At 61.8% G+C, this 16596-nt stretch overlaps 17 non-coding genes across 17 annotated transcripts; all 17 read right to left on the bottom strand.

Moving 5' to 3' along the window:
- Positions 1-776: 776 nt before the first annotated feature.
- Positions 777-940, bottom strand: LOC138498770 (U1 spliceosomal RNA). Its single transcript, XR_011278877.1, has one exon. It is a non-coding gene; the product is annotated as a U1 spliceosomal RNA (small nuclear RNA).
- An 800-nt stretch (positions 941-1740) lies between these two features.
- On the bottom strand, positions 1741-1904 carry LOC138498771 (U1 spliceosomal RNA). Its single transcript, XR_011278878.1, has one exon. It is a non-coding gene; the product is annotated as a U1 spliceosomal RNA (small nuclear RNA).
- A 798-nt stretch (positions 1905-2702) lies between these two features.
- LOC138498772 (U1 spliceosomal RNA) lies at positions 2703-2866 on the bottom strand. The gene has a single exon (XR_011278879.1). It is a non-coding gene; the product is annotated as a U1 spliceosomal RNA (small nuclear RNA).
- Positions 2867-3666: 800 nt separating this feature from the next.
- Positions 3667-3830, bottom strand: LOC138498773 (U1 spliceosomal RNA). The gene has a single exon (XR_011278880.1). It is a non-coding gene; the product is annotated as a U1 spliceosomal RNA (small nuclear RNA).
- An 801-nt stretch (positions 3831-4631) lies between these two features.
- Positions 4632-4795, bottom strand: LOC138498774 (U1 spliceosomal RNA). The gene has a single exon (XR_011278881.1). It is a non-coding gene; the product is annotated as a U1 spliceosomal RNA (small nuclear RNA).
- Positions 4796-5590: 795 nt separating this feature from the next.
- On the bottom strand, positions 5591-5754 carry LOC138498775 (U1 spliceosomal RNA). The gene has a single exon (XR_011278882.1). It is a non-coding gene; the product is annotated as a U1 spliceosomal RNA (small nuclear RNA).
- Positions 5755-6555: 801 nt separating this feature from the next.
- On the bottom strand, positions 6556-6719 carry LOC138498777 (U1 spliceosomal RNA). Its single transcript, XR_011278883.1, has one exon. It is a non-coding gene; the product is annotated as a U1 spliceosomal RNA (small nuclear RNA).
- Positions 6720-7517: 798 nt separating this feature from the next.
- LOC138498778 (U1 spliceosomal RNA) lies at positions 7518-7681 on the bottom strand. The gene has a single exon (XR_011278884.1). It is a non-coding gene; the product is annotated as a U1 spliceosomal RNA (small nuclear RNA).
- An 800-nt stretch (positions 7682-8481) lies between these two features.
- Positions 8482-8645, bottom strand: LOC138498779 (U1 spliceosomal RNA). The gene has a single exon (XR_011278885.1). It is a non-coding gene; the product is annotated as a U1 spliceosomal RNA (small nuclear RNA).
- A 792-nt stretch (positions 8646-9437) lies between these two features.
- On the bottom strand, positions 9438-9601 carry LOC138498780 (U1 spliceosomal RNA). Its single transcript, XR_011278886.1, has one exon. It is a non-coding gene; the product is annotated as a U1 spliceosomal RNA (small nuclear RNA).
- An 800-nt stretch (positions 9602-10401) lies between these two features.
- LOC138498781 (U1 spliceosomal RNA) lies at positions 10402-10565 on the bottom strand. The gene has a single exon (XR_011278887.1). It is a non-coding gene; the product is annotated as a U1 spliceosomal RNA (small nuclear RNA).
- Positions 10566-11363: 798 nt separating this feature from the next.
- On the bottom strand, positions 11364-11527 carry LOC138498782 (U1 spliceosomal RNA). Its single transcript, XR_011278888.1, has one exon. It is a non-coding gene; the product is annotated as a U1 spliceosomal RNA (small nuclear RNA).
- An 801-nt stretch (positions 11528-12328) lies between these two features.
- On the bottom strand, positions 12329-12492 carry LOC138498783 (U1 spliceosomal RNA). Its single transcript, XR_011278889.1, has one exon. It is a non-coding gene; the product is annotated as a U1 spliceosomal RNA (small nuclear RNA).
- An 801-nt stretch (positions 12493-13293) lies between these two features.
- LOC138498784 (U1 spliceosomal RNA) lies at positions 13294-13457 on the bottom strand. Its single transcript, XR_011278890.1, has one exon. It is a non-coding gene; the product is annotated as a U1 spliceosomal RNA (small nuclear RNA).
- An 801-nt stretch (positions 13458-14258) lies between these two features.
- Positions 14259-14422, bottom strand: LOC138498785 (U1 spliceosomal RNA). Its single transcript, XR_011278891.1, has one exon. It is a non-coding gene; the product is annotated as a U1 spliceosomal RNA (small nuclear RNA).
- Positions 14423-15223: 801 nt separating this feature from the next.
- On the bottom strand, positions 15224-15387 carry LOC138498907 (U1 spliceosomal RNA). The gene has a single exon (XR_011279001.1). It is a non-coding gene; the product is annotated as a U1 spliceosomal RNA (small nuclear RNA).
- An 801-nt stretch (positions 15388-16188) lies between these two features.
- Positions 16189-16352, bottom strand: LOC138498786 (U1 spliceosomal RNA). The gene has a single exon (XR_011278892.1). It is a non-coding gene; the product is annotated as a U1 spliceosomal RNA (small nuclear RNA).
- Positions 16353-16596: the final 244 nt, after the last annotated feature.

The following is a 16596-nucleotide window of genomic DNA, read 5'->3' on the forward strand; positions in this document are numbered from 1 at the left end:
GGGCAGGGGTTGGGCCTGTTCTGGAATCCCCGCTAAGCGAGGGTGAGAAGGCAGGCCCTGACCCAGCCCCAGCCCTCCCGGAAGCCCCGAGCGCCTGCAGAGCTGCCTGTCCCACGTTCAGGGGGAAGCTCCGGCAGGCAGAGCTCAGCAGAAGAGGCACATTGCAGCACAGGTCCTTTCTCCCATCAGGCCCTGCTCCGCACGAGATTTGCATAAATTCCGGCCTGGCCGCCAGCCTGCAGGCCCAGTCGGATAGCGAGCAGGCCTGGTGCAGTGCGCCCACTGGCCTGTCGGCCCCCAGGGCCCATGGCCCTCCTGAGCCGACAGGCCACCCCGCTTAACAAGAGCGTCTTGGGTGGGGTGCTCCCCAGCAGGACACGGCAACGCCCGATCGTGCCCGATCGGTGCTCGGACGGGGCCGGCGGCAGCTGGTAGCCAGTGAACCCCCCCCCCCCCCCCCAATCCCCAATCCCCAGGAGCTGGATGGGACTTCTTAAGGTTGGAGGGCCTGGCCGTGATAACAGAGCCCGGGCGGGGCGGGGCAGGGCGGCTTCAAGAACTACTGGGGCCCCTGATATCATGGGGCGCACAAGTCTGGGGTTAGGCGCCTGTGCACTTGACCCCTCCAGTGAATGCTGGCCCTCTGGACTGCAGCAACATTCAGAGGCTACCTACTCACACACGTGACTTAAGAAACTCTGCTGCAAGACCAGGGGCTCCGTGTGTAAACAAGCTGACTCTGCACACTAAACTTTTTCTTTCTTTGACCAATAAATCAGGGGATAGCGCGAACGCAGTCCCCCACTACCAGAAATAATGCAGTCGAGTATCCCGCATTTGGGGACATCGCAGGGGTCAGCAAATCCGATGTGCAATGGATGAGCCTCACCCTGGGAGATCTGCCTTGTTGATCACAGATGCTCCCCTGCCAGGTAAGTATGAGTTGCGAGCAAGAGGGCAGGGGTTGGGCCTGTTCTGGAATCCCCGCTAAGCGAGGGTGAGAAGGCAGGCCCTGACCCAGCCCTAGCCCTCCCGGAAGCCCCGAGCGCCTGCAGAGCTGCCTGTCCCACGTTCAGGGGGAAGCTCCGGCAGGCAGAGCTCAGCAGAAGAGGCACATTGCAGCACAGGTCCTTTCTCCCATCAGGCCCTGCTCCGCACGAGATTTGCATAAATTCCGGCCTGGCCGCCAGCCTGCAGGCCCAGTCGGATAGCGAGCAGGCCTGGTGCAGTGCGCCCACTGGCCTGTCGGCCCCCAGGGCCCATGGCCCTCCTGAGCCGACAGGCCACCCCGCTTAACAAGAGCGTCTTGGGTGGGGTGCTCCCCAGCAGGACACGGCAACGCCGTGAAGGCAACGCCCGATCGTGCCCGATCGGTGCTCGGACGGGGCCGGCGGCAGCTGGTAGCCAGTGAACCCCCCCCCCCCAATCCCCAATCCCCAGGAGCTGGATGGGACTTCTTAAGGTTGGAGGGCCTGGCCGTGATAACAGAGCCCGGGCGGGGCGGGGCAGGGCGGCTTCAAGAACTACTGGGGCCCCTGATATCATGGGGCGCACAAGTCTGGGGTTAGGCGCCTGTGCACTTGACCCCTCCAGTGAATGCTGGCCCTCTGGACTGCAGCAACATTCAGAGGCTACCTACTCACACACGTGACTTAAGAAACTCTGCTGCAAGACCAGGGGCTCCGTGTGTAAACAAGCTGACTCTGCACACTAAACTTTTTCTTTCTTTGACCAATAAATCAGGGGATAGCGCGAACGCAGTCCCCCACTACCAGAAATAATGCAGTCGAGTATCCCGCATTTGGGGACATCGCAGGGGTCAGCAAATCCGATGTGCAATGGATGAGCCTCACCCTGGGAGATCTGCCTTGTTGATCACAGATGCTCCCCTGCCAGGTAAGTATGAGTTGCGAGCAAGAGGGCAGGGGTTGGGCCTGTTCTGGAATCCCCGCTAAGCGAGGGTGAGAAGGCAGGCCCTGACCCAGCCCCAGCCCTCCCGGAAGCCCCGAGCGCCTGCAGAGCTGCCTGTCCCACGTTCAGGGGGAAGCTCCGGCAGGCAGAGCTCAGCAGAAGAGGCACATTGCAGCACAGGTCCTTTCTCCCATCAGGCCCTGCTCCGCACGAGATTTGCATAAATTCCGGCCTGGCCGCCAGCCTGCAGGCCCAGTCGGATAGCGAGCAGGCCTGGTGCAGTGCGCCCACTGGCCTGTCGGCCCCCAGGGCCCATGGCCCTCCTGAGCCGACAGGCCACCCCGCTTAACAAGAGCGTCTTGGGTGGGGTGCTCCCCAGCAGGACACGGCAACGCCGTGAAGGCAACGCCCGATCGTGCCCGATCGGTGCTCGGACGGGGCCGGCGGCAGCTGGTAGCCAGTGAACCCCCCCCCCAATCCCCAATCCCCAGGAGCTGGATGGGACTTCTTAAGGTTGGAGGGCCTGGCCGTGATAACAGAGCCCGGGCGGGGCGGGGCAGGGCGGCTTCAAGAACTACTGGGGCCCCTGATATCATGGGGCGCACAAGTCTGGGGTTAGGCGCCTGTGCCCTTGACCCCTCCAGTGAATGCTGGCCCTCTGGACTGCAGCAACATTCAGAGGCTACCTACTCACACACGTGACTTAAGAAACTCTGCTGCAAGACCAGGGGCTCCGTGTGTAAACAAGCTGACTCTGCACACTAAACTTTTTCTTTCTTTGACCAATAAATCAGGGGATAGCGCGAACGCAGTCCCCCACTACCAGAAATAATGCAGTCGAGTATCCCGCATTTGGGGACATCGCAGGGGTCAGCAAATCCGATGTGCAATGGATGAGCCTCACCCTGGGAGATCTGCCTTGTTGATCACAGATGCTCCCCTGCCAGGTAAGTATGAGTTGCGAGCAAGAGGGCAGGGGTTGGGCCTGTTCTGGAATCCCCGCTAAGCGAGGGTGAGAAGGCAGGCCCTGACCCAGCCCCAGCCCTCCCGGAAGCCCCGAGCGCCTGCAGAGCTGCCTGTCCCACGTTCAGGGGGAAGCTCCGGCAGGCAGAGCTCAGCAGAAGAGGCACATTGCAGCACAGGTCCTTTCTCCCATCAGGTCCTGCTCCGCCCGAGATTTGCATAAATTCCGGCCTGGCCGCCAGCCTGCAGGCCCAGTCGGATAGCGAGCAGGCCTGGTGCAGTGCGCCCACTGGCCTGTCGGCCCCCAGGGCCCATGGCCCTCCTGAGCCGACAGGCCACCCCGCTTAACAAGAGCGTCTTGGGTGGGGTGCTCCCCAGCAGGACACGGCAACGCCGTGAAGGCAACGCCCGATCGTGCCCGATCGGTGCTCGGACGGGGCCGGCGGCAGCTGGTAGCCAGTGAACCCCCCCCCCCCAATCCCCAATCCCCAGGAGCTGGATGGGACTTCTTAAGGTTGGAGGGCCTGGCCGTGATAACAGAGCCCGGGCGGGGCGGGGCAGGGCGGCTTCAAGAACTACTGGGGCCCCTGATATCATGGGGCGCACAAGTCTGGGGTTAGGCGCCTGTGCACTTGACCCCTCCAGTGAATGCTGGCCCTCTGGACTGCAGCAACATTCAGAGGCTACCTACTCACACACGTGACTTAAGAAACTCTGCTGCAAGACCAGGGGCTCCGTGTGTAAACAAGCTGACTCTGCACACTAAACTTTTTCTTTCTTTGACCAATAAATCAGGGGATAGCGCGAACGCAGTCCCCCACTACCAGAAATAATGCAGTCGAGTATCCCGCATTTGGGGACATCGCAGGGGTCAGCAAATCCGATGTGCAATGGATGAGCCTCACCCTGGGAGATCTGCCTTGTTGATCACAGATGCTCCCCTGCCAGGTAAGTATGAGTTGCGAGCAAGAGGGCAGGGGTTGGGCCTGTTCTGGAATCCCCGCTAAGCGAGGGTGAGAAGGCAGGCCCTGACCCAGCCCCAGCCCTCCCGGAAGCCCCGAGCGCCTGCAGAGCTGCCTGTCCCACGTTCAGGGGGAAGCTCCGGCAGGCAGAGCTCAGCAGAAGAGGCACATTGCAGCACAGGTCCTTTCTCCCATCAGGTCCTGCTCCGCCCGAGATTTGCATAAATTCCGGCCTGGCCGCCAGCCTGCAGGCCCAGTCGGATAGCGAGCAGGCCTGGTGCAGTGCGCCCACTGGCCTGTCGGCCCCCAGGGCCCATGGCCCTCCTGAGCCGACAGGCCACCCCGCTTAACAAGAGCGTCTTGGGTGGGGTGCTCCCCAGCAGGACACGGCAACGCCGTGAAGGCAACGCCCGATCGTGCCCGATCGGTGCTCGGACGGGGCCGGCGGCAGCTGGTAGCCAGTGAACCCCCCCCCCCCCAATCCCCAATCCCCAGGAGCTGGATGGGACTTCTTAAGGTTGGAGGGCCTGGCCGTGATAACAGAGCCCGGGCGGGGCGGGGCAGGGCGGCTTCAAGAACTACTGGGGCCCCTGATATCATGGGGCGCACAAGTCTGGGGTTAGGCGCCTGTGCACTTGACCCCTCCAGTGAATGCTGGCCCTCTGGACTGCAGCAACATTCAGAGGCTACCTACTCACACACGTGACTTAAGAAACTCTGCTGCAAGACCAGGGGCTCCGTGTGTAAACAAGCTGACTCTGCACACTAAACTTTTTCTTTCTTTGACCAATAAATCAGGGGATAGCGCGAACGCAGTCCCCCACTACCAGAAATAATGCAGTCGAGTATCCCGCATTTGGGGACATCGCAGGGGTCAGCAAATCCGATGTGCAATGGATGAGCCTCACCCTGGGAGATCTGCCTTGTTGATCACAGATGCTCCCCTGCCAGGTAAGTATGAGTTGCGAGCAAGAGGGCAGGGGTTGGGCCTGTTCTGGAATCCCCGCTAAGCGAGGGTGAGAAGGCAGGCCCTGACCCAGCCCCAGCCCTCCCGGAAGCCCCGAGCGCCTGCAGAGCTGCCTGTCCCACGTTCAGGGGGAAGCTCCGGCAGGCAGAGCTCAGCAGAAGAGGCACATTGCAGCACAGGTCCTTTCTCCCATCAGGCCCTGCTCCGCACGAGATTTGCATAAATTCCGGCCTGGCCGCCAGCCTGCAGGCCCAGTCGGATAGCGAGCAGGCCTGGTGCAGTGCGCCCACTGGCCTGTCGGCCCCCAGGGCCCATGGCCCTCCTGAGCCGACAGGCCACCCCGCTTAACAAGAGCGTCTTGGGTGGGGTGCTCCCCAGCAGGACACGGCAACGCCCGATCGTGCCCGATCGGTGCTCGGACGGGGCCGGCGGCAGCTGGTAGCCAGTGAACCCCCCCCCCCCCCCCCCCCCAATCCCCAATCCCCAGGAGCTGGATGGGACTTCTTAAGGTTGGAGGGCCTGGCCGTGATAACAGAGCCCGGGCGGGGCGGGGCAGGGCGGCTTCAAGAACTACTGGGGCCCCTGATATCATGGGGCGCACAAGTCTGGGGTTAGGCGCCTGTGCACTTGACCCCTCCAGTGAATGCTGGCCCTCTGGACTGCAGCAACATTCAGAGGCTACCTACTCACACACGTGACTTAAGAAACTCTGCTGCAAGACCAGGGGCTCCGTGTGTAAACAAGCTGACTCTGCACACTAAACTTTTTCTTTCTTTGACCAATAAATCAGGGGATAGCGCGAACGCAGTCCCCCACTACCAGAAATAATGCAGTCGAGTATCCCGCATTTGGGGACATCGCAGGGGTCAGCAAATCCGATGTGCAATGGATGAGCCTCACCCTGGGAGATCTGCCTTGTTGATCACAGATGCTCCCCTGCCAGGTAAGTATGAGTTGCGAGCAAGAGGGCAGGGGTTGGGCCTGTTCTGGAATCCCCGCTAAGCGAGGGTGAGAAGGCAGGCCCTGACCCAGCCCTAGCCCTCCCGGAAGCCCCGAGCGCCTGCAGAGCTGCCTGTCCCACGTTCAGGGGGAAGCTCCGGCAGGCAGAGCTCAGCAGAAGAGGCACATTGCAGCACAGGTCCTTTCTCCCATCAGGCCCTGCTCCGCACGAGATTTGCATAAATTCCGGCCTGGCCGCCAGCCTGCAGGCCCAGTCGGATAGCGAGCAGGCCTGGTGCAGTGCGCCCACTGGCCTGTCGGCCCCCAGGGCCCATGGCCCTCCTGAGCCGACAGGCCACCCCGCTTAACAAGAGCGTCTTGGGTGGGGTGCTCCCCAGCAGGACACGGCAACGCCGTGAAGGCAACGCCCGATCGTGCCCGATCGGTGCTCGGACGGGGCCGGCGGCAGCTGGTAGCCAGTGAACCCCCCCCCCCCCAATCCCCAATCCCCAGGAGCTGGATGGGACTTCTTAAGGTTGGAGGGCCTGGCCGTGATAACAGAGCCCGGGCGGGGCGGGGCAGGGCGGCTTCAAGAACTACTGGGGCCCCTGATATCATGGGGCGCACAAGTCTGGGGTTAGGCGCCTGTGCACTTGACCCCTCCAGTGAATGCTGGCCCTCTGGACTGCAGCAACATTCAGAGGCTACCTACTCACACACGTGACTTAAGAAACTCTGCTGCAAGACCAGGGGCTCCGTGTGTAAACAAGCTGACTCTGCACACTAAACTTTTTCTTTCTTTGACCAATAAATCAGGGGATAGCGCGAACGCAGTCCCCCACTACCAGAAATAATGCAGTCGAGTATCCCGCATTTGGGGACATCGCAGGGGTCAGCAAATCCGATGTGCAATGGATGAGCCTCACCCTGGGAGATCTGCCTTGTTGATCACAGATGCTCCCCTGCCAGGTAAGTATGAGTTGCGAGCAAGAGGGCAGGGGTTGGGCCTGTTCTGGAATCCCCGCTAAGCGAGGGTGAGAAGGCAGGCCCTGACCCAGCCCCAGCCCTCCCGGAAGCCCCGAGCGCCTGCAGAGCTGCCTGTCCCACGTTCAGGGGGAAGCTCCGGCAGGCAGAGCTCAGCAGAAGAGGCACATTGCAGCACAGGTCCTTTCTCCCATCAGGCCCTGCTCCGCACGAGATTTGCATAAATTCCGGCCTGGCCGCCAGCCTGCAGGCCCAGTCGGATAGCGAGCAGGCCTGGTGCAGTGCGCCCACTGGCCTGTCGGCCCCCAGGGCCCATGGCCCTCCTGAGCCGACAGGCCACCCCGCTTAACAAGAGCGTCTTGGGTGGGGTGCTCCCCAGCAGGACACGGCAACGCCGTGAAGGCAACGCCCGATCGTGCCCGATCGGTGCTCGGACGGGGCCGGCGGCAGCTGGTAGCCAGTGAACCCCCCCCCCAATCCCCAATCCCCAGGAGCTGGATGGGACTTCTTAAGGTTGGAGGGCCTGGCCGTGATAACAGAGCCCGGGCGGGGCGGGGCAGGGCGGCTTCAAGAACTACTGGGGCCCCTGATATCATGGGGCGCACAAGTCTGGGGTTAGGCGCCTGTGCACTTGACCCCTCCAGTGAATGCTGGCCCTCTGGACTGCAGCAACATTCAGAGGCTACCTACTCACACACGTGACTTAAGAAACTCTGCTGCAAGACCAGGGGCTCCGTGTGTAAACAAGCTGACTCTGCACACTAAACTTTTTCTTTCTTTGACCAATAAATCAGGGGATAGCGCGAACGCAGTCCCCCACTACCAGAAATAATGCAGTCGAGTATCCCGCATTTGGGGACATCGCAGGGGTCAGCAAATCCGATGTGCAATGGATGAGCCTCACCCTGGGAGATCTGCCTTGTTGATCACAGATGCTCCCCTGCCAGGTAAGTATGAGTTGCGAGCAAGAGGGCAGGGGTTGGGCCTGTTCTGGAATCCCCGCTAAGCGAGGGTGAGAAGGCAGGCCCTGACCCAGCCCCAGCCCTCCCGGAAGCCCCGAGCGCCTGCAGAGCTGCCTGTCCCACGTTCAGGGGGAAGCTCCGGCAGGCAGAGCTCAGCAGAAGAGGCACATTGCAGCACAGGTCCTTTCTCCCATCAGGTCCTGCTCCGCCCGAGATTTGCATAAATTCCGGCCTGGCCGCCAGCCTGCAGGCCCAGTCGGATAGCGAGCAGGCCTGGTGCAGTGCGCCCACTGGCCTGTCGGCCCCCAGGGCCCATGGCCCTCCTGAGCCGACAGGCCACCCCGCTTAACAAGAGCGTCTTGGGTGGGGTGCTCCCCAGCAGGACACGGCAACGCCGTGAAGGCAACGCCCGATCGTGCCCGATCGGTGCTCGGACGGGGCCGGCGGCAGCTGGTAGCCAGTGAACCCCCCCCCCCCAATCCCCAATCCCCAGGAGCTGGATGGGACTTCTTAAGGTTGGAGGGCCTGGCCGTGATAACAGAGCCCGGGCGGGGCGGGGCAGGGCGGCTTCAAGAACTACTGGGGCCCCTGATATCATGGGGCGCACAAGTCTGGGGTTAGGCGCCTGTGCACTTGACCCCTCCAGTGAATGCTGGCCCTCTGGACTGCAGCAACATTCAGAGGCTACCTACTCACACACGTGACTTAAGAAACTCTGCTGCAAGACCAGGGGCTCCGTGTGTAAACAAGCTGACTCTGCACACTAAACTTTTTCTTTCTTTGACCAATAAATCAGGGGATAGCGCGAACGCAGTCCCCCACTACCAGAAATAATGCAGTCGAGTATCCCGCATTTGGGGACATCGCAGGGGTCAGCAAATCCGATGTGCAATGGATGAGCCTCACCCTGGGAGATCTGCCTTGTTGATCACAGATGCTCCCCTGCCAGGTAAGTATGAGTTGCGAGCAAGAGGGCAGGGGTTGGGCCTGTTCTGGAATCCCCGCTAAGCGAGGGTGAGAAGGCAGGCCCTGACCCAGCCCCAGCCCTCCCGGAAGCCCCGAGCGCCTGCAGAGCTGCCTGTCCCACGTTCAGGGGGAAGCTCCGGCAGGCAGAGCTCAGCAGAAGAGGCACATTGCAGCACAGGTCCTTTCTCCCATCAGGCCCTGCTCCGCACGAGATTTGCATAAATTCCGGCCTGGCCGCCAGCCTGCAGGCCCAGTCGGATAGCGAGCAGGCCTGGTGCAGTGCGCCCACTGGCCTGTCGGCCCCCAGGGCCCATGGCCCTCCTGAGCCGACAGGCCACCCCGCTTAACAAGAGCGTCTTGGGTGGGGTGCTCCCCAGCAGGACACGGCAACGCCCGATCGTGCCCGATCGGTGCTCGGACGGGGCCGGCGGCAGCTGGTAGCCAGTGAACCCCCCCCCCCCCCCCCCAATCCCCAATCCCCAGGAGCTGGATGGGACTTCTTAAGGTTGGAGGGCCTGGCCGTGATAACAGAGCCCGGGCGGGGCGGGGCAGGGCGGCTTCAAGAACTACTGGGGCCCCTGATATCATGGGGCGCACAAGTCTGGGGTTAGGCGCCTGTGCACTTGACCCCTCCAGTGAATGCTGGCCCTCTGGACTGCAGCAACATTCAGAGGCTACCTACTCACACACGTGACTTAAGAAACTCTGCTGCAAGACCAGGGGCTCCGTGTGTAAACAAGCTGACTCTGCACACTAAACTTTTTCTTTCTTTGACCAATAAATCAGGGGATAGCGCGAACGCAGTCCCCCACTACCAGAAATAATGCAGTCGAGTATCCCGCATTTGGGGACATCGCAGGGGTCAGCAAATCCGATGTGCAATGGATGAGCCTCACCCTGGGAGATCTGCCTTGTTGATCACAGATGCTCCCCTGCCAGGTAAGTATGAGTTGCGAGCAAGAGGGCAGGGGTTGGGCCTGTTCTGGAATCCCCGCTAAGCGAGGGTGAGAAGGCAGGCCCTGACCCAGCCCTAGCCCTCCCGGAAGCCCCGAGCGCCTGCAGAGCTGCCTGTCCCACGTTCAGGGGGAAGCTCCGGCAGGCAGAGCTCAGCAGAAGAGGCACATTGCAGCACAGGTCCTTTCTCCCATCAGGCCCTGCTCCGCACGAGATTTGCATAAATTCCGGCCTGGCCGCCAGCCTGCAGGCCCAGTCGGATAGCGAGCAGGCCTGGTGCAGTGCGCCCACTGGCCTGTCGGCCCCCAGGGCCCATGGCCCTCCTGAGCCGACAGGCCACCCCGCTTAACAAGAGCGTCTTGGGTGGGGTGCTCCCCAGCAGGACACGGCAACGCCGTGAAGGCAACGCCCGATCGTGCCCGATCGGTGCTCGGACGGGGCCGGCGGCAGCTGGTAGCCAGTGAACCCCCCCCCCCCAATCCCCAATCCCCAGGAGCTGGATGGGACTTCTTAAGGTTGGAGGGCCTGGCCGTGATAACAGAGCCCGGGCGGGGCGGGGCAGGGCGGCTTCAAGAACTACTGGGGCCCCTGATATCATGGGGCGCACAAGTCTGGGGTTAGGCGCCTGTGCACTTGACCCCTCCAGTGAATGCTGGCCCTCTGGACTGCAGCAACATTCAGAGGCTACCTACTCACACACGTGACTTAAGAAACTCTGCTGCAAGACCAGGGGCTCCGTGTGTAAACAAGCTGACTCTGCACACTAAACTTTTTCTTTCTTTGACCAATAAATCAGGGGATAGCGCGAACGCAGTCCCCCACTACCAGAAATAATGCAGTCGAGTATCCCGCATTTGGGGACATCGCAGGGGTCAGCAAATCCGATGTGCAATGGATGAGCCTCACCCTGGGAGATCTGCCTTGTTGATCACAGATGCTCCCCTGCCAGGTAAGTATGAGTTGCGAGCAAGAGGGCAGGGGTTGGGCCTGTTCTGGAATCCCCGCTAAGCGAGGGTGAGAAGGCAGGCCCTGACCCAGCCCCAGCCCTCCCGGAAGCCCCGAGCGCCTGCAGAGCTGCCTGTCCCACGTTCAGGGGGAAGCTCCGGCAGGCAGAGCTCAGCAGAAGAGGCACATTGCAGCACAGGTCCTTTCTCCCATCAGGCCCTGCTCCGCACGAGATTTGCATAAATTCCGGCCTGGCCGCCAGCCTGCAGGCCCAGTCGGATAGCGAGCAGGCCTGGTGCAGTGCGCCCACTGGCCTGTCGGCCCCCAGGGCCCATGGCCCTCCTGAGCCGACAGGCCACCCCGCTTAACAAGAGCGTCTTGGGTGGGGTGCTCCCCAGCAGGACACGGCAACGCCGTGAAGGCAACGCCCGATCGTGCCCGATCGGTGCTCGGACGGGGCCGGCGGCAGCTGGTAGCCAGTGAACCCCCCCCCCAATCCCCAATCCCCAGGAGCTGGATGGGACTTCTTAAGGTTGGAGGGCCTGGCCGTGATAACAGAGCCCGGGCGGGGCGGGGCAGGGCGGCTTCAAGAACTACTGGGGCCCCTGATATCATGGGGCGCACAAGTCTGGGGTTAGGCGCCTGTGCCCTTGACCCCTCCAGTGAATGCTGGCCCTCTGGACTGCAGCAACATTCAGAGGCTACCTACTCACACACGTGACTTAAGAAACTCTGCTGCAAGACCAGGGGCTCCGTGTGTAAACAAGCTGACTCTGCACACTAAACTTTTTCTTTCTTTGACCAATAAATCAGGGGATAGCGCGAACGCAGTCCCCCACTACCAGAAATAATGCAGTCGAGTATCCCGCATTTGGGGACATCGCAGGGGTCAGCAAATCCGATGTGCAATGGATGAGCCTCACCCTGGGAGATCTGCCTTGTTGATCACAGATGCTCCCCTGCCAGGTAAGTATGAGTTGCGAGCAAGAGGGCAGGGGTTGGGCCTGTTCTGGAATCCCCGCTAAGCGAGGGTGAGAAGGCAGGCCCTGACCCAGCCCCAGCCCTCCCGGAAGCCCCGAGCGCCTGCAGAGCTGCCTGTCCCACGTTCAGGGGGAAGCTCCGGCAGGCAGAGCTCAGCAGAAGAGGCACATTGCAGCACAGGTCCTTTCTCCCATCAGGTCCTGCTCCGCCCGAGATTTGCATAAATTCCGGCCTGGCCGCCAGCCTGCAGGCCCAGTCGGATAGCGAGCAGGCCTGGTGCAGTGCGCCCACTGGCCTGTCGGCCCCCAGGGCCCATGGCCCTCCTGAGCCGACAGGCCACCCCGCTTAACAAGAGCGTCTTGGGTGGGGTGCTCCCCAGCAGGACACGGCAACGCCGTGAAGGCAACGCCCGATCGTGCCCGATCGGTGCTCGGACGGGGCCGGCGGCAGCTGGTAGCCAGTGAACCCCCCCCCCCCCAATCCCCAATCCCCAGGAGCTGGATGGGACTTCTTAAGGTTGGAGGGCCTGGCCGTGATAACAGAGCCCGGGCGGGGCGGGGCAGGGCGGCTTCAAGAACTACTGGGGCCCCTGATATCATGGGGCGCACAAGTCTGGGGTTAGGCGCCTGTGCACTTGACCCCTCCAGTGAATGCTGGCCCTCTGGACTGCAGCAACATTCAGAGGCTACCTACTCACACACGTGACTTAAGAAACTCTGCTGCAAGACCAGGGGCTCCGTGTGTAAACAAGCTGACTCTGCACACTAAACTTTTTCTTTCTTTGACCAATAAATCAGGGGATAGCGCGAACGCAGTCCCCCACTACCAGAAATAATGCAGTCGAGTATCCCGCATTTGGGGACATCGCAGGGGTCAGCAAATCCGATGTGCAATGGATGAGCCTCACCCTGGGAGATCTGCCTTGTTGATCACAGATGCTCCCCTGCCAGGTAAGTATGAGTTGCGAGCAAGAGGGCAGGGGTTGGGCCTGTTCTGGAATCCCCGCTAAGCGAGGGTGAGAAGGCAGGCCCTGACCCAGCCCCAGCCCTCCCGGAAGCCCCGAGCGCCTGCAGAGCTGCCTGTCCCACGTTCAGGGGGAAGCTCCGGCAGGCAGAGCTCAGCAGAAGAGGCACATTGCAGCACAGGTCCTTTCTCCCATCAGGCCCTGCTCCGCCCGAGATTTGCATAAATTCCGGCCTGGCCGCCAGCCTGCAGGCCCAGTCGGATAGCGAGCAGGCCTGGTGCAGTGCGCCCACTGGCCTGTCGGCCCCCAGGGCCCATGGCCCTCCTGAGCCGACAGGCCACCCCGCTTAACAAGAGCGTCTTGGGTGGGGTGCTCCCCAGCAGGACACGGCAACGCCGTGAAGGCAACGCCCGATCGTGCCCGATCGGTGCTCGGACGGGGCCGGCGGCAGCTGGTAGCCAGTGAACCCCCCCCCCCCCAATCCCCAATCCCCAGGAGCTGGATGGGACTTCTTAAGGTTGGAGGGCCTGGCCGTGATAACAGAGCCCGGGCGGGGCGGGGCAGGGCGGCTTCAAGAACTACTGGGGCCCCTGATATCATGGGGCGCACAAGTCTGGGGTTAGGCGCCTGTGCACTTGACCCCTCCAGTGAATGCTGGCCCTCTGGACTGCAGCAACATTCAGAGGCTACCTACTCACACACGTGACTTAAGAAACTCTGCTGCAAGACCAGGGGCTCCGTGTGTAAACAAGCTGACTCTGCACACTAAACTTTTTCTTTCTTTGACCAATAAATCAGGGGATAGCGCGAACGCAGTCCCCCACTACCAGAAATAATGCAGTCGAGTATCCCGCATTTGGGGACATCGCAGGGGTCAGCAAATCCGATGTGCAATGGATGAGCCTCACCCTGGGAGATCTGCCTTGTTGATCACAGATGCTCCCCTGCCAGGTAAGTATGAGTTGCGAGCAAGAGGGCAGGGGTTGGGCCTGTTCTGGAATCCCCGCTAAGCGAGGGTGAGAAGGCAGGCCCTGACCCAGCCCCAGCCCTCCCGGAAGCCCCGAGCGCCTGCAGAGCTGCCTGTCCCACGTTCAGGGGGAAGCTCCGGCAGGCAGAGCTCAGCAGAAGAGGCACATTGCAGCACAGGTCCTTTCTCCCATCAGGTCCTGCTCCGCCCGAGATTTGCATAAATTCCGGCCTGGCCGCCAGCCTGCAGGCCCAGTCGGATAGCGAGCAGGCCTGGTGCAGTGCGCCCACTGGCCTGTCGGCCCCCAGGGCCCATGGCCCTCCTGAGCCGACAGGCCACCCCGCTTAACAAGAGCGTCTTGGGTGGGGTGCTCCCCAGCAGGACACGGCAACGCCGTGAAGGCAACGCCCGATCGTGCCCGATCGGTGCTCGGACGGGGCCGGCGGCAGCTGGTAGCCAGTGAACCCCCCCCCCCCCAATCCCCAATCCCCAGGAGCTGGATGGGACTTCTTAAGGTTGGAGGGCCTGGCCGTGATAACAGAGCCCGGGCGGGGCGGGGCAGGGCGGCTTCAAGAACTACTGGGGCCCCTGATATCATGGGGCGCACAAGTCTGGGGTTAGGCGCCTGTGCACTTGACCCCTCCAGTGAATGCTGGCCCTCTGGACTGCAGCAACATTCAGAGGCTACCTACTCACACACGTGACTTAAGAAACTCTGCTGCAAGACCAGGGGCTCCGTGTGTAAACAAGCTGACTCTGCACACTAAACTTTTTCTTTCTTTGACCAATACATCAGGGGATAGCGCGAACGCAGTCCCCCACTACCAGAAATAATGCAGTCGAGTATCCCGCATTTGGGGACATCGCAGGGGTCAGCAAATCCGATGTGCAATGGATGAGCCTCACCCTGGGAGATCTGCCTTGTTGATCACAGATGCTCCCCTGCCAGGTAAGTATGAGTTGCGAGCAAGAGGGCAGGGGTTGGGCCTGTTCTGGAATCCCCGCTAAGCGAGGGTGAGAAGGCAGGCCCTGACCCAGCCCCAGCCCTCCCGGAAGCCCCGAGCGCCTGCAGAGCTGCCTGTCCCACGTTCAGGGGGAAGCTCCGGCAGGCAGAGCTCAGCAGAAGAGGCACATTGCAGCACAGGTCCTTTCTCCCATCAGGTCCTGCTCCGCCCGAGATTTGCATAAATTCCGGCCTGGCCGCCAGCCTGCAGGCCCAGTCGGATAGCGAGCAGGCCTGGTGCAGTGCGCCCACTGGCCTGTCGGCCCCCAGGGCCCATGGCCCTCCTGAGCCGACAGGCCACCCCGCTTAACAAGAGCGTCTTGGGTGGGGTGCTCCCCAGCAGGACACGGCAACGCCGTGAAGGCAACGCCCGATCGTGCCCGATCGGTGCTCGGACGGGGCCGGCGGCAGCTGGTAGCCAGTGAACCCCCCCCCCCCCAATCCCCAATCCCCAGGAGCTGGATGGGACTTCTTAAGGTTGGAGGGCCTGGCCGTGATAACAGAGCCCGGGCGGGGCGGGGCAGGGCGGCTTCAAGAACTACTGGGGCCCCTGATATCATGGGGCGCACAAGTCTGGGGTTAGGCGCCTGTGCACTTGACCCCTCCAGTGAATGCTGGCCCTCTGGACTGCAGCAACATTCAGAGGCTACCTACTCACACACGTGACTTAAGAAACTCTGCTGCAAGACCAGGGGCTCCGTGTGTAAACAAGCTGACTCTGCACACTAAACTTTTTCTTTCTTTGACCAATAAATCAGGGGATAGCGCAAACGCAGTCCCCCACTACCAGAAATAATGCAGTCGAGTATCCCGCATTTGGGGACATCGCAGGGGTCAGCAAATCCGATGTGCAATGGATGAGCCTCACCCTGGGAGATCTGCCTTGTTGATCACAGATGCTCCCCTGCCAGGTAAGTATGAGTTGCGAGCAAGAGGGCAGGGGTTGGGCCTGTTCTGGAATCCCCGCTAAGCGAGGGTGAGAAGGCAGGCCCTGACCCAGCCCCAGCCCTCCCGGAAGCCCCGAGCGCCTGCAGAGCTGCCTGTCCCACGTTCAGGGGGAAGCTCCGGCAGGCAGAGCTCAGCAGAAGAGGCACATTGCAGCACAGGTCCTTTCTCCCATCAGGCCCTGCTCCGCACGAGATTTGCATAAATTCCGGCCTGGCCGCCAGCCTGCAGGCCCAGTCGGATAGCGAGCAGGCCTGGTGCAGTGCGCCCACTGGCCTGTCGGCCCCCAGGGCCCATGGCCCTCCTGAGCCGACAGGCCACCCCGCTTAACAAGAGCGTCTTGGGTGGGGTGCTCCCCAGCAGGACACGGCAACGCCGTGAAGGCAACGCCCGATCGTGCCCGATCGGTGCTCGGACGGGGCCGGCGGCAGCTGGTAGCCAGTGAACCCCCCCCCCCCCAATCCCCAATCCCCAGGAGCTGGATGGGACTTCTTAAGGTTGGAGGGCCTGGCCGTGATAACAGAGCCCGGGCGGGGCGGGGCAGGGCGGCTTCAAGAACTACTGGGGCCCCTGATATCATGGGGCGCACAAGTCTGGGGTTAGGCGCCTGTGCACTTGACCCCTCCAGTGAATGCTGGCCCTCTGGACTGCAGCAACATTCAGAGGCTACCTACTCACACACGTGACTTAAGAAACTCTGCTGCAAGACCAGGGGCTCCGTGTGTAAACAAGCTGACTCTGCACACTAAACTTTTTCTTTCTTTGACCAATAAATCAGGGGATAGCGCGAACGCAGTCCCCCACTACCAGAAATAATGCAGTCGAGTATCCCGCATTTGGGGACATCGCAGGGGTCAGCAAATCCGATGTGCAATGGATGAGCCTCACCCTGGGAGATCTGCCTTGTTGATCACAGATGCTCCCCTGCCAGGTAAGTATGAGTTGCGAGCAAGAGGGCAGGGGTTGGGCCTGTTCTGGAATCCCCGCTAAGCGAGGGTGAGAAGGCAGGCCCTGACCCAGCCCCAGCCCTCCCGGAAGCCCCGAGCGCCTGCAGAGCTGCCTGTCCCACGTTCAGGGGGAAGCTCCGGCAGGCAGAGCTCAGCAGAAGAGGCACATTGCAGCACAGGTCCTTTCTCCCATCAGGTCCTGCTCCGCCCGAGATTTGCATAAATTCCGGCCTGGC

The sequence above is a fragment of the Ambystoma mexicanum genome, chromosome 5q (assembly GCF_040938575.1).
Source record: "Ambystoma mexicanum isolate Mex_15411 chromosome 5q, UKY_AmexF1_1, whole genome shotgun sequence".
In the NCBI taxonomy this organism is placed as follows: Eukaryota; Metazoa; Chordata; class Amphibia; order Caudata; family Ambystomatidae; genus Ambystoma; species Ambystoma mexicanum.